Genomic DNA, 13,845 nt, shown 5'->3' with positions numbered 1-13,845 from the left:
CTCTATATGAGGTCAGCCCTCAACCTCTTATGCTCCAGTGAAGAACAGTCTCAGCCTATCCAGTCTCTCTTTATAACTCAAACCCTCCATTCCCCGCAACATCCTGGTAAATCGTTTCTGCAGCCTCTTCAGTTGAATAATGCCCTTTCTAAGGATTTGAAGAAAGATTTTTTGGTTGGGCTATTTGGACTCACTGCCTAACCAGGGGTCTTGGAATCAGAAACCCTCAAGACATTCAAGATCTACTTAGATGAACGATTGAAATGCCAAGTGCTGGAAAAATGGGATTCGAACAGATGGATGTTCGGTGATTGGTGGCATGATGGGCTGAGGGGCCTCTTTCCATGGTGTAGAGACTCTATATTGGCATCCAGATCAGCAATCTTCATTGAAACTATTCATCTCAGTCACTCCTACCCCTGTGACCACCCTTAGTCCTACAACCCTGAGTGTTTCCTCACCCTAAGCCTCTCGACCATTCCCGAATTCTCTTGTTCCATCTTTTGCTGGCCATGTTTTATGTTTCTCAGCCACAAGATCTCCTTCTGTAACCTTCCCATCTCTCTCTCTCCCCTCCTTTAAAAATATCTTCTTATGGTGGAGCCTGAGTAAACAAATTTTGACAAAACACATTGATCTGGATGGCGCAAGTTGCTGTTGTAAATGGTAGAACAACATGGTTTTTACACAACATTGTTTAAAAGCAACAACATTACACTGTCACTAAAACTGAAGACAAATACTGTTACCAGTAAGTTCAGCATGACTAATCAATTCTAATCGGAAGGTTTGTTAACAGTCTCCAGTGATAATGTCAATATTTACCATCAGTCTCAGATGTCATTGCCTCTTTCAAATTTATTGAAGTTACAAAAGGCATCATTTCACAATCTGATTGAGACACAGCCTTTCAACCACAAAATGTCATTATCAGATTTTGACTTATGCTTTTGAATACTAGATTATGGTGGAATGGACATGTTGCCTAGACTTCTATGTTCAACGATCATTACTTGAATACTGTATCGTAGCCCTGATCACAGGTCCTCATCTGTATTCACTCGATCTTTACACAAAACAACAACAGTCCTGCCTTCCTTAAAGTGCAGATAATGCACAACTTCCTTCCTCTTTGTTACGATACTGACGTTAAGACCAAGACAGAACGGTGAAAGATTCAGCTGAAGTATGCAGCCCACTGAAACATTTTAAAACTCAGCAAAACACCGTAGATTACACAAGTTGTAGTGATTGTTTGATTTGATTGTTCACCTAAAACAAGGGTAAAATTAAAACTGTTCAAGATTGTGCATGTTGATTCCAGAACACTTTGCGCAGTTAACCTGTGATGAGAAACCAACTTATAGACTGACTGATGTGGATGATGTTTCAAAATGATTTGATCATTCGTTGGGTTTCATAACTGTTCATAATTAAGCCAGATATTTCAGGTTGTATTTTGTTTCTTTATAAGTAGATGTGGAGGCAGGTCTGAAAAAGGTTATTCCGTTCAGGTGAATTAATTTTCTCGTATGATTATGTTCTTGTCCACTCGTAAATGCACATGTGTGTAAAAATGCCAAATTTTACGTGAGGTTCTGTGGCTAATCCCCCACCTCTCACTTGCCAGGACCTTCCAAGTTCCATCTTATGAGTTACATATTTCAAAGGTAGCAGAACAACACTTTTTTCTACCTACAGTTCTGGACTATACCCAAGCCTGGAGACATCAAAAGACCATACCACACTTCAGCTTGCCAGTCCAGGAGAGAAGAGACTGTGCCAGCCTGGGCAGATGTGGCTGCAGATGTCAATGCCCTTGGACAGTTCAGGCTGTTATGGCACAGGGGTGAACCCCTCTGTTAATTAAACCAAACACCCAGAAAAACTCACCTCACCTCGTAGTCTATTAAAATATGAGTGACAGAGAACTCCCAAATTCCACTATTTAAAGAAAATAATATCAATATTTTAAACTCTAAAAATGAACATTAACTAGCAACTATTCACAACTCTAAGCCCCCCTTTCTCTTAACTGCTTATTACCTGCCTCCAACTCTATAATAATATACTGTTCCAATAAGACACTTACTAAAATTGCATCAACTTAATTTTAAAACCACAAAGTGGCTATTGTCTTCAGTGTCTTTTTTCTTTCAGCAGAAGATCTCCCTGGGTTGTCTTCTTTCTTTTTACTGAGAATATGTTTCATATGAAAAGGTACCTTTGATAGAGAGAGCTTCCTAATGTCTTGAGTCTCTCTCGATTGCAGTCACTCTGTATCCAATTTTCAAAATGCCTGCATTTTTGTATCCCCAACATTGGAGCGTTTCATTGGGTTGATGTTGGCAAAACAATAAATTCAAACTCAATTGGATTTTAATATTAAACTGATTGGTTAAATTTGCATTGTTGTCAAAACAGCAACCAACTCAGGAATCCATTTCACAGCCCAATGTTACATATTTTCAATTTTCCAGTGCACTCTGATACTGTCATCTAGTCATATACACTGGTGTTTGTAAGCTGTCAGTTCAGAACAGCATTTACTCTCTCTTAAAAGTACAGTATATGCCTTTACCTTCATAACAACGAGAACCTGGCTACAGTGTTGCAAAAGGAAGAGTTGTCTACTGAGCTTTGCAAGGCATATATCGCTATCTACTCAAAGCCTCATGCCTATTTTTGAGAGTGTGCATTCACATTGTAACCTTGCCACATTGTAAGCTTGACACATAAGAATTTGGGTGCCAGGTTCCTCCATCGGACATGTCATGTTTAATCAATATTGGTCAGTTTGTCACAAAAGTGATGCCATTGGAACTGGCTCTTGTACATTTGCCAGGATTCACACTTAAAGCACTTAAAGGCGACACAAGACTCAGGCACTGTCAGTTCACTGACCTTTCATTACAATTAGGAGAATGCATCAAAATCCTTGCGTGGGACAAGGGTGTAGCAATAAAAGATGGCCTTTTGAGCCATGCCCCTTTTTGGGTTCAGCTCCATTTACTTATCCTCTGCTCTGGTTTTCCTGATGTCAGCCAGTATAACTGCTGCTCAGCTTCACCTTTTACACTGTAAGCAAAGATAATACTATGTTATGAAGGAGCTAAGTAATGGAGGATGTTTGTAGTCATTGAATGTTGGAAGAAGAAGCCCAGCCAGTTGGATAAATACATCCCACAATTAGTTGGGTTTGAACACAACTGGGTTTGTATTTCCCACTTTTACCCTGAATGTAATTCCAGCAGATTCAGATGTTCGTAAATACTCATGGCATGTCAATGTTAATTCTAAATCGGAGGGAGAAATAATTTAGTTAAGAAAAGTTATTAGAGATATGGATCAAAGGCGAATATCTAGAGTTAGGCCATAAGTCAAGTCAGAGTTGAGAGTGTGTTGCTGGAAAAACACAGCAGGTCAGGCAGCATCTGAGGAGCAGGAGAATCAACGTTTTGGACAAAAGCCCTTCATCAAAAGTTCCTAGTTCTGTTCCTGTGTTCCTTTGTTTGCAACAAAATCATGAAAGCCAACCTGTCTGAATTTAATTGCGAGTCTTGAACATCTCACTTCAAAGGCAGCAGCTTTAACAAAATGGAGTTTGAAATGTAAGAAAGAGTAAACAATTCTGTACTGGAAGTATCAGCCTCCATTTTGTTCTGTAGTCTCTGGTGCATGAACTGAATTTGTTGACTCAGGTGAGAATGAGACACTCTGAGTAGAGGCTATCATGTGAAGATGAAGCTCTTTGAAGAAGCCAGGGGGACATTACTATGGACTTCAGGCTACTTCAATTATAAATGATCCACTATCATTCAAGAGATGATACTCTCTGCTTTGACAATTTTCAGACTACAATATATTTAGAGAGAAGTGTAGGAGATAATGCAGCTGAATACAATAATGCAGAGGTACCATCTAAGACCAAAAAGAGTCTTACAACAGAAAAATGTTCATGTTAAGCTATTGTAATGGATGAGACTCCCTCAAAATATATTAAGAAGGTAACCTAGACCCTAATATTTTCTTATTTTAAAGGTAAATTTGGGGTGCTGTGTTCCAGATGCAATTTGACTGGTCAAACTACTCAAAGTTATGCAAATTATTCAAATTTATTCAAACACAATAGTTAAAATACAACAAAATAAAAAAAACTTAAGATAACAACTTGATTGCAAAACTTAATAGTGTAATACATACAGTGACAATTACTTATTAACTGCTCTCATATAGTAAAATCCCAGATACACACCCCTTGGCAAAAAAGCAAATTCAGAAAACAGATTTGCTCACACACAACGCCTGTAGAGGGAACAGAAACCCCACTTCATAGCTGTAACCAAGAGAGGTTAAAAAATAGCTTTTACTTCGTCAAAACTACAGCAACTTTGGCTGAATCCAAAACTAAAAAAAAACTAGCGATCCTGTTCTGTGAGAACTGGCCACACCCATCCAGACTATTCCAACTTTAATAAAAAAAAACTCTCACAAGCTGCGTACGTTAGCACAGACTGCTCCTTACCTCGTGTTCAACCTCTCTTTTTAAAGAATCAAGGACAACGTACACCTTTTAAAGACAAAGCATCATCAGTCTACCAATGTCTTATTTGCAGTTCAACAGGGGTCACTGCACAATCATGAGCAACAAAGCCTCAAGTAAATTACAATTAGATGCAGAATTGAAAATATTAATGCCATACTGCATTCAAGTGAAAAAAACCGCAGATATCGTCACTTAGTGCATTTGTCAGTGGAGGTAGTGAGAATGTGAGTCAGATAGAGGAAGGCACATTCAGGGTCAAAAGTCCACTTTAAACTAGGAGATTGAATTCAAAGCAATTTCTTTGGAGAAAGAGCAAGTAGGGGTTGCAAAGGAAGGGAACACTGGTATCCACTTAATTGCCATTGACAACAACCTGCACATAATATCGCACTTTTAATGCAATAAAACATCGCATAACAGGAGCTTGGTCAAACAAAACCAAGCGCAAGACTTTTCCTCATTCAGTAATGGGCTGTGGGGGTCACTGGCTGTGCCCAAATTTATCGCCCATCCTAATTGCTGGGAGGGCATTATTGAGTTAATCCCATTACAATATTTAGAAAGTGCTATTGTCACGTTTGCAGGTGAGAAGCCAAGTGGTGAGGATGACACAGAATCTGTAGAGGAATGTGGACAGGTGAGGCAAATAGGCAAACATTTGGCAGATGGAATATACTTTGGGGAAGTGTGAGGTTATGCACTATAGCAGGAAGAAGAGAGGAACTGAATATTATTTAACTGGGTAAAAATGAAGACGGATTTGGGAGTCACAAAATTTTTTAACAGGAAGGAAAATTGAATGTTGGCCCTTATTTCAAAGTGAATGGAGAATAAAAATAGAATTAGTGAATTGATTCTCGAGCTTAAATTCACAGCAGCTAAAGGCCCAGTTAATAATGGTGGTGGGGGTAACATTTGGGATATATTCAAGGCTAGAATTACAGGTGAGCTGGCACCTCAGAGCCTTATAGGGCTGGAGGAGGTCACAGCGAAGGTGAAGCTACAGAGGAATTTATAATCAGAATCAGAATTTTAAACGAGAAATGCTGCTTAACCCAGAGCCAATGTGAGCACAGTGGGTGACAGGTGAATGGGACTTGATGTGAATTAGGGTACAAATGGCCTACTCCTGCTTTCATTTTATAAGTTCACATCATTCTTGGCTTCTGGTCAATTTCCTGCTCTCGATCTTCCAAGCTCATTTCATCCATGAGATTTTACAATGTGGTAGCCAGAGATTGGAGAAAGTGAGGACTGCAAATACTGGAGATCAGAATCAAAAAATGTGGCACTGGAAAATCCCAGCAGAGATAGACAACAGTGGGACGCTGAAAGCTCCACTTTAAGGACGCTTGCAAGTGCGACATCAAATCTCTAGACATTAATTATCACTACTTGATGACAGACAAAAATTGCAACAGCTCGTGGGAGCTGTCACATACCTTCATAGTGAGAGATCTCAACACTGAAAACAAGAACCCACAATGAGCCCTGATAGTTTCATAAGCACCGTTTGTAGTAAAACCCATCTCACAAAGCATGGTCTCCACGGCCATCAGCAAAGGTACAGCAAATGAAGACAGCCCATCTAAAATAAATAGAGGTAGAGCAACATTCCCATCTTTTGTACACAGTGGTCTGCTGTATTGAACTCTTTCCTGAAATGCTGAACATTTTATTTCTCTGTTGTCTAAAATCTTGTGGCATACGAAGCTGTGCCCAGGTACGTCTGTATCTAAGTTGGCATTGCAGGTGGTGATGCATCTGAAGTGTGTTGACCCTCAGGTTAAATCACTAACAGTCACCTCAGTTGTTGGAGAGAGCAGCCCTCTAGTCTAGTAAGACTATGGCAATTTTATTTTGTATTAAAAGGGGAAAATTCTAAAAGTCTAAAGTATAAGTTGCCTACAAAAATTGTGTTTGATAATGCTGCTGTTAGTTTGTTGCAGTAAAAGCTGTTAATCTTGTTATCTTGAGAGATCTTGTGGGTGATCACTGAGAATTAACTTAGAGAAAGAAACTTGATCAGTCTCCAAGAAAATTGAAACAATCTAAGTAAATGAACCTTGGGCTTAAGGAGGCAGCAATAAAGTTTGACCTGGGGGAAATCACTGGGGTAAAACAGAGAGAGATTAATGGTTTCAATGGGAACTTGGTTTTAAAAAGTGGAATGGAAATTGTGTTCAATTAGATTGTTTGTTGCAGATGTTTTTCAGGGCAAATGGAAAGCCAAAGACTAGATTATTAGTAGCTTGAAAATGTAGGTACATGTGAATGGGAAAGAGCTTTGAATTTCCCAAGTAAAGCATGGAAAGGTGTAAGATTGTGGGTACATCTATATCAAATGGATTACAGCAATTCATGAAGCAAGCTTACCACCACCTTCACAAGGGCAGTTAGGGATGGACAATAAATAAATTGATAGGATAGAATAGAATAGAAATTTATTGTCACATGTACTTTGACATGAAAAGTACAGTGAAATGTTAATAATAAAAAATAGCAAAATTAAGACAAAGTTCATCATAATTCAGAAAATGGCTCCTGGGCTCAGTGAATGCTGATTGAGCGAGTGGCATCCACGTTTCACGAATGAATTACAAAAAGGGATTCGGGCTGAAGAGTGACATAAGAAAGAATTGGGAAATGGCCTTGTCTGTGATTGATACAATGGGAGTAAAGAGGCCCACATGAGATGACAAGACAAAGTGAGAGGTTGTTAATTTGGATGGAGGAGTTTATACAAAGGAACAGATTAAGAGGACACTATCCAACGTTGGAGACTATTTGTGGACAGAAAGCAGACAAGAGCAAGATGTGTTATGCCATGGATACTGGTTACTATAAACAGCTTGCTGACATTTATTTGTCCTAATTATTTAACTGATGTACCCATGTAGAGGTGAGAACTCTGGAGCCTAACTCCAAGAGCCTGGACATTCAAGAGAGTTGGGGATTTTGGGGGTAAAAACGTGGATTTAAAACAAAATTTTGAAATATTGAAGAGGTTGAAACATCCCTCTTACCTTATTTCTTAAGCTCACAAAATTTCCAGTATGAGAAACTGAAATAGGGCCAAATAATTGATTAAATGTTTGGTTTAGTTCTAAGGATACACAGGAAAATTGCTGATGAATGTAAGGACTGGAATAGATATGAGTAGAGAGGGATTTTATTGATGTAAAATGCTTTGATCGTGTGTGACGTAGTAGTAGTAGTGACCCTACTTTGGGTTAGGAACATCAGGTTCGAATCCCACCTACCGCAGGCATGTGCTATAACACATCTGGATCTGTTAATTAAAAAATATCTAAAGAGAGGAAAATTAAATATGAAAACTAAAATGCTCACATTCATGTTATGTTCTTGCAAATCAAATGGTTTTGAAGCACATAAAGAAAGAAATAAAAGCCAAGAATGATGAGATATATTTTGAATTAAATCAAGAAGTTACTGAAAATGCAATGCAAGTCAATCAGCAAGACATTGGATTTGCTATAGACTTGACTGTGGTTTGAAATCACAGCGGGTCAGGCAGCATCCATGGAGACAGAGCTAGCTAACATTTTGAATCTAGATTGCACTTCATCAGAGCACTGATTTCCTTCCACAAATGCTGCCAGACCTGCTGAGCTTGTTCAGCAATTTCTGCTTTGGTTTTGGATTAAAGGAGGTACCTGGCACCCAATCTCCAACGTGACAATCTTACAATGTAGCAATGTACAGTGTGAATGCTCAAATAGGGGCATGAAGCCTTGAGTAGATACCAAAATGTGCCTGATGAAGGAGCAATGCTCCGAAAGCTTGTGATTTCAAATAAACCTGTTGGACTATGATGTGGAGGTGACAGTGTTGGACTTGGGTGGACAAAATTTAAAATCAAACAACACCAGGTTATAGTCCAAGAGTAGCCTGTGGTAAGTCTGATGGAGGTTTTAAACTTGTTGATATTATTGTGTAGTTGCTTCAGTGACTCCTTGCCATGGATCCAGAGGAGGAAAATATTGTCAAAATTTATGGAGGTCCTGCGCAGCAAAGAGGTCTTGTTCAAACTTGTGTATGAAAATGTTGGCATACTGGGGTGTAAATTTGCTCCTCATGGCTATTCCGTGTGTCTGGATGAAGAACTTGTTATCAAAGGTGAAGACATTGTGGATGAGTTGTGAGATGGTGTCCTGATATTGGCAGTTGTTGATATTGAGTGCTGAGGCTGTGGCAGCGATGCTGTTGTGGTGGGGAATACTGATGTAGAATAATGAACATTGTGGTGCTTGAGACAGTCAGTCCATGTGACAATTCATAAATTCCTACTTTGGAAATAGAATCAGTCTGACTCAAGATTGGAATACAGACAGACTTTAATCTCACGTCTTTAATGCATTGTCTGAGCTGAGATGTTGCCTTTTCTTTAAAACCTTAAGTTATCTCGGGAATGGGACTCGAAAGAAGTTCTGGGATTTACATATCAATGAATCAAAACCTGCAACTCATTCTAAGTGATTAAAGAGTTAACAACAATCTGAGTTTGCTCAATACATGGCATCAGTTGCATGACACTTTGACCTTTTACTATACATTCTGTGTCCAATTATCCTGCCCCATGATGAAGAAGCATCGCTCTGAAAGCTTGTAGTTCCAAATAAACCTGTTGGACTATACTTGGGTGTTGAGTGATTTTTAACTCTGTTGGACTATAGCCTGCTGACAAATATAAATGGGAATAGACCGAACAAGGAGGGGAAAAACAGAGTCAATACAGGAAAAAATAAATTCAGTGGAGATGGAACAGTCTGAAAGGATGGGTCTGCCAGAGCTGTGCAGTTGTAGATTTTGGAATGGAGGTAACAGCAAATAGTGCACAGTTGTGGGGACTGTGAGTTCGGAAGCTGTAAAGGGGACATCGACAAAGGAGATATTGTCAACGTCAATTTGGAAGCAACAAAGTAGAAGAAGAGTCATATGGGACTCAGATGTTAACTCAGTTTCATTCTCTACAGATGCTGTTAGACTTGCTGAGTTTCTCCAGCATTCTCTGTGTTATAGAGTCATCCAACCAGTTTCAGCTTTCTAGCATCTGCAATATTTTGCATTTAACTTGACAGAACTATCAGACCGTGTGAAATGGTAACCCCACAAGAGTCAATCCACTCAGGACACGAGGGAACAAATTTTCAAAAGAAGCCCAAAATGTTACAATAGAAGACAATTTGTAAAAGTTTGCATGTTTCAGTTTCTACTGTGTCTCAAATTGACAGGAAGACAATTAAAAAAATGAAGTGATTCAAATAATTTCCGTCCCTTCTAAGAATTCAAAGCAGCTTGAAAACTCCCCTAGCCCCAATTCATGGTACAAAAATGTTCCAGCCTAAACCATACAACTGTTCCTCACCACATTCAAAAATGTTAAATGTGTTTCAGAGCTCATGGTTATAAAGTCAGTCCACATGGAGTCTCCAAAGGCTTCAGATTAAATATAAATATATTTTGAATAAAAATTACTATTCCACAGGCACTTTTAGAAAAGCACCACATTACTAAGGTGTCAGTGGAAATGTACCACAGATGCCGAAGTTTGCAACTGTAACTAAAATAAGTTGCTTCGGAATCAATGTTGCGCAAACAATTAAGAGCATGGATCAAAACTTCACTTGATCAACAAGTTGTTGGATATTTCAAGAGGGAGGTGAACATGGCTCTTGTGACTAAAGGGATCAGGTGATGGAGGAGGCCCAGCACATGGTTGTCCTTGGCGGATTGGGAGGGGGAGTTAAAGTGTTAGGGCACGGGGCGGTGGGGTTGCTTTGTGCGTGTGCCCTGGAGATGTATTCTGAAGCCCAGTGACTTTCCCACTGTATAAGCATTACACCTTAAGCAAATGATGCAAAGATAAGTGGGAATGTATAAACCAGTTTCAGAGGATTTGGACAGGCTTAGTGAATAGACAATACTGTAGCAGATGGAATGTAATGTTGAGAAATGTGAGGTTACCCACTTTGGTAGGAGAAATGAATGTGCAGAGTAGTCTTTAAATTGGCATTTGCTATGCTTGCCTTTATTGGTCAGTGCGTTGAGTATAGAAGTTGGGAGGTCTTGTACTGTGGCTGTACAAGACATTGGTTCGACCACTTTTGGAATACTGTGTTCATTTATGGTCTCCCTACTATCGGAAGGATGTTATGCAACTTCAAAGGGTTCAGAAAAGATTTACAGGGCTTTTGCCATGGCTGGAGGGTTTGAGCTATAGGGAGAGGCTCACTTGGTTGAGGCTATTTTCTCTGGAATATTGGAGGCTGAGAGGTGATGTTACAGAAGTTTAAAAAGTCATGAGGGGTATGGATAGGGTGAATAATCAAGGTCTTTTTTCCAGGGTAGGGGAGTCTAAAACTAAAGGGCATAGGTTTAAGGGGAGAAGGGAAGATTTAAAAGGGACCTAACTGACAACTTTTTCACGCAGAGGAAGTGTGGAGGCTAGTACAATGCAAAGTTTAAAAGGCACCCGGATGGGTATATGAATAGGGAGGCTTTGGAGGGATATGGGTCGGGTGCTGGCAGATGAGACTAGATTGGGTTGGGATAAACACCAAACGAACTGCAGATGCTGGAAATCAGAAACCAAAACAGAAATTGCTGGAAAAGCTATGCAAGTCGGGCATCATTTGTGAAGAGAAATCAGAGTTATTGTTTTGGGTCCAGTGACACGTTCTGTGAAAGGGACACTGGAATGTTCTGAAATGTTAACTTTGATTAAAAGTTAACTTTGATAAAGCTCAGTGGGCTTTATGGGCTACTCCTGTTCCTTAGGAGAAAGTGAGTACTGCAGAAGCTGGAGATTAGAGTCAAGAGTGTGGTGCTGGAAAAGCACAGCAGGATTCCTGATGAAGGGCCTTTGCCCGAAACATTGATTTTCCTCCTCCTCGGATGCTGCCTGACCTGCTGTGCTTTTCTAGCACCATACTCCTGTTCCTTATTCACTGAGCAGGCTCCATGGGCTGTATGGGTTACTTCTGCTGCTTTTTCTATCATCACGCTTCTGTCTTGTGATATAGAAAGTGGAATCTAGCCATTGTAAAACAGAAATGTTCTTCACAAATAAGTATTTTCTACTCATGTACAAACCAATACTAACACAATTTGAATCATTTAGAAATAACCAATATTTATCCAGTGACTCATTGAAAAATAAACATAACTTCTCTTTCTAGAAACTGACACGTTTTCTCAATTACATTTCTATTGTGAAACTGAATCACACAGTGTAGGATTGTCTTACAATTTAGTACTTGGTCCCATGATGAATTTGAAAACACCTTATTCCCTGTACTGCATAGTGCTGTTTCAATCTTCTGCTGCTGAGCTCATCATCTGTCACGTTCACTCTCAATTGCCTACCATCCTCCTTTTTATCATCCGAGAATTTTGCAGTGAGTAACTCATCTCCCGAAAGCCTGCCCACTATCTACAAGGAGCAAGTCAGGAATGTGATGGATGAGCCAAGATACAATGCAGAGCGTTGTTGTTGCTGTATGACATTGTAAATCCCTTGCCCCAATATAGATTAGGTTGCTAATTCCCTTTTGGTTCTGCCCAGCCCCACGTGCAGGCAAACATTTTGAATCAGAATGACAAACTGGACATGGATGCAGAACTCTTGCCTCTGCCGTCAATTATAAACCCTGTTCACTAGTTTTAACATCTTAATACACCTTAAATAAAACCAGCTCACTCTCAACCCCATTTCCCAGACATAGATCAGATTATGACTCATATTCACTCATTCTAGGAATTACAGCTCAAGAAGCTGAGCTTCCTGAGAACACCATGAGAAGTTAAAGGGTAGCAGTACAAATCTGTGTCATTGATTTACTAACAAACATTAAATTCACTGAGCTAAAGCAAATTGAAATTAATGAAGCATTTTTCCTTGTACCACATCCAATTAAGAGCACTCACCATTAGAATGGGAGTTCCTGCAAGAACAATGGGGCAAATTGTTTGTTGACTTTCTGAGCTTGATTCCCGATATGTAGCCACTTCTTGGTGAGAAACAGCTTTTCCTTCACGTGCATTTATGGCCCCTTGACAAGTGACAGCAGCTGTGTAACTCTCTGCCTCTCAGTGTGGCTTTTGAGGTTACTGCTCAAAAGAACTTCCTGTTCATCCGACTGACTGTGATCTCTGAAGCTGGGACTAGAAATCACACAAACTGGTTATTGTCAAAGCTGCATAATGTCACTTTGTAAGTTTGAATGCTGGAGCAACACTGTGAAGAAATTAGAGGCAGGAGTGCATGGCGACACCATTTTTCCAAGGTACACATGCATTACCTCTGCTTTGGAACTACGTCCTATCCTTGTCACTGGGACAAGTTCCTCCCTTAGCAGCACTGTGCATGCATCCGTAACACATGGACTGCTGCAGAACAGGCTCACTATCACTCTCTCAAGGTGAATGTCCTTGGCAAGTAATATTAATGAGAATCTCAAGGCACTTTATGCATGTAATTAGGAGCAGAGGGCTAACTAGAAAAAGAGTAGGTCCACCCAAGGACAAAGGAGAGACTTTATGTGTGGAGCCGGAGGAAAGTGGTGAGGTCCCAAATGGATACTTTTCATCGGTATTTATGAAGGAGAAGGACATGGATGTTGGTAAAATTAGACAGGGCTATGTTGGGGCATGACGATATTAAGAAGGTGGGGGGTTAGTCTGGCTAGGGAGCAAAGTGCACAACAGCAAGGCAAAGCAATGCAAAGGAGGAATGCAGTGAGCATCCAGATAGGCTCAGAGAGAGAGGGGGGGAGGGAGCGCGAGAGCACTATGACAGCAAGTGAAGAGCCCAGAGATGCAGCCTGGTCCAGTCCATGAGCTGGGTAATGTCCCTGAGTGTCTATGCTGCTGCATTTCAATGAGAATTGGTGGTGCAGCCTGAGATTGGAGTGCAGAAGCATCCTTTCAGTTGACTGGGGATGTGCTATGAGGGTTCTCATTAGCTGCCACATGTCAATGGAAATGTGGCTGGTGCCCATGGAGCACAAGCTGAGATGTTAGCACCCAGTGGCCAGCCTTAAGGATCCTTTGGAGCTAGCAGTGAGCTGAAGTTACTGGCTCTAATTTTCATATCGAGAATTCTTGATGTCTAATTCATTTGGCAGATGGTCAGCTGAATATGAATGAGGTGAACTGGGCCATGAGTAAAGTGTTTGACAAGCAGTAATCCATTTTAACTGGCAACTCACCAATGCGTAGTGAGAAACCCATCTCAACAAATGAAGAAGTATAAAAGATGCAGAGAGGTGCTGCCG

At 40.2% G+C, this 13,845-nt stretch overlaps 1 protein-coding gene across 3 annotated transcripts in view; it reads right to left on the bottom strand.

The window, feature by feature from the left end:
* The window catches only part of LOC122550911 (interleukin-13 receptor subunit alpha-2-like), a 62,201-nt gene extending 49,548 nt beyond the window's left edge, over positions 1-12,653 (bottom strand). Inside the window, exons 1-2 of one of the 3 annotated variants that reach the window (XM_087988377.1) lie at positions 12,497-12,633; positions 2,905-3,078 (exon numbers count right to left, since the gene is read on the bottom strand). The gene's annotated coding sequence lies outside the window, so the exon portion shown is untranslated. Of the gene's footprint in view, positions 1-2,904; positions 3,079-12,496 lie in introns of all 3 variants that reach the window. The other 2 variants (XM_087988378.1, XM_043692340.2) reach the window with 2 other exon arrangements.
* Positions 12,654-13,845: the final 1,192 nt, after the last annotated feature.

This window comes from Chiloscyllium plagiosum, unplaced genomic scaffold, assembly GCF_037043375.1.
Source record: "Chiloscyllium plagiosum isolate Xiang-an unplaced genomic scaffold, Cpla_swu_hap1 HiC_scaffold_6, whole genome shotgun sequence".
NCBI lineage: Eukaryota > Metazoa > Chordata > Chondrichthyes > Orectolobiformes > Hemiscylliidae > Chiloscyllium > Chiloscyllium plagiosum.
The sequence above is the reverse complement of the archived record's forward strand: the minus strand, read 5'-3'. Positions and strand labels throughout refer to the sequence as shown.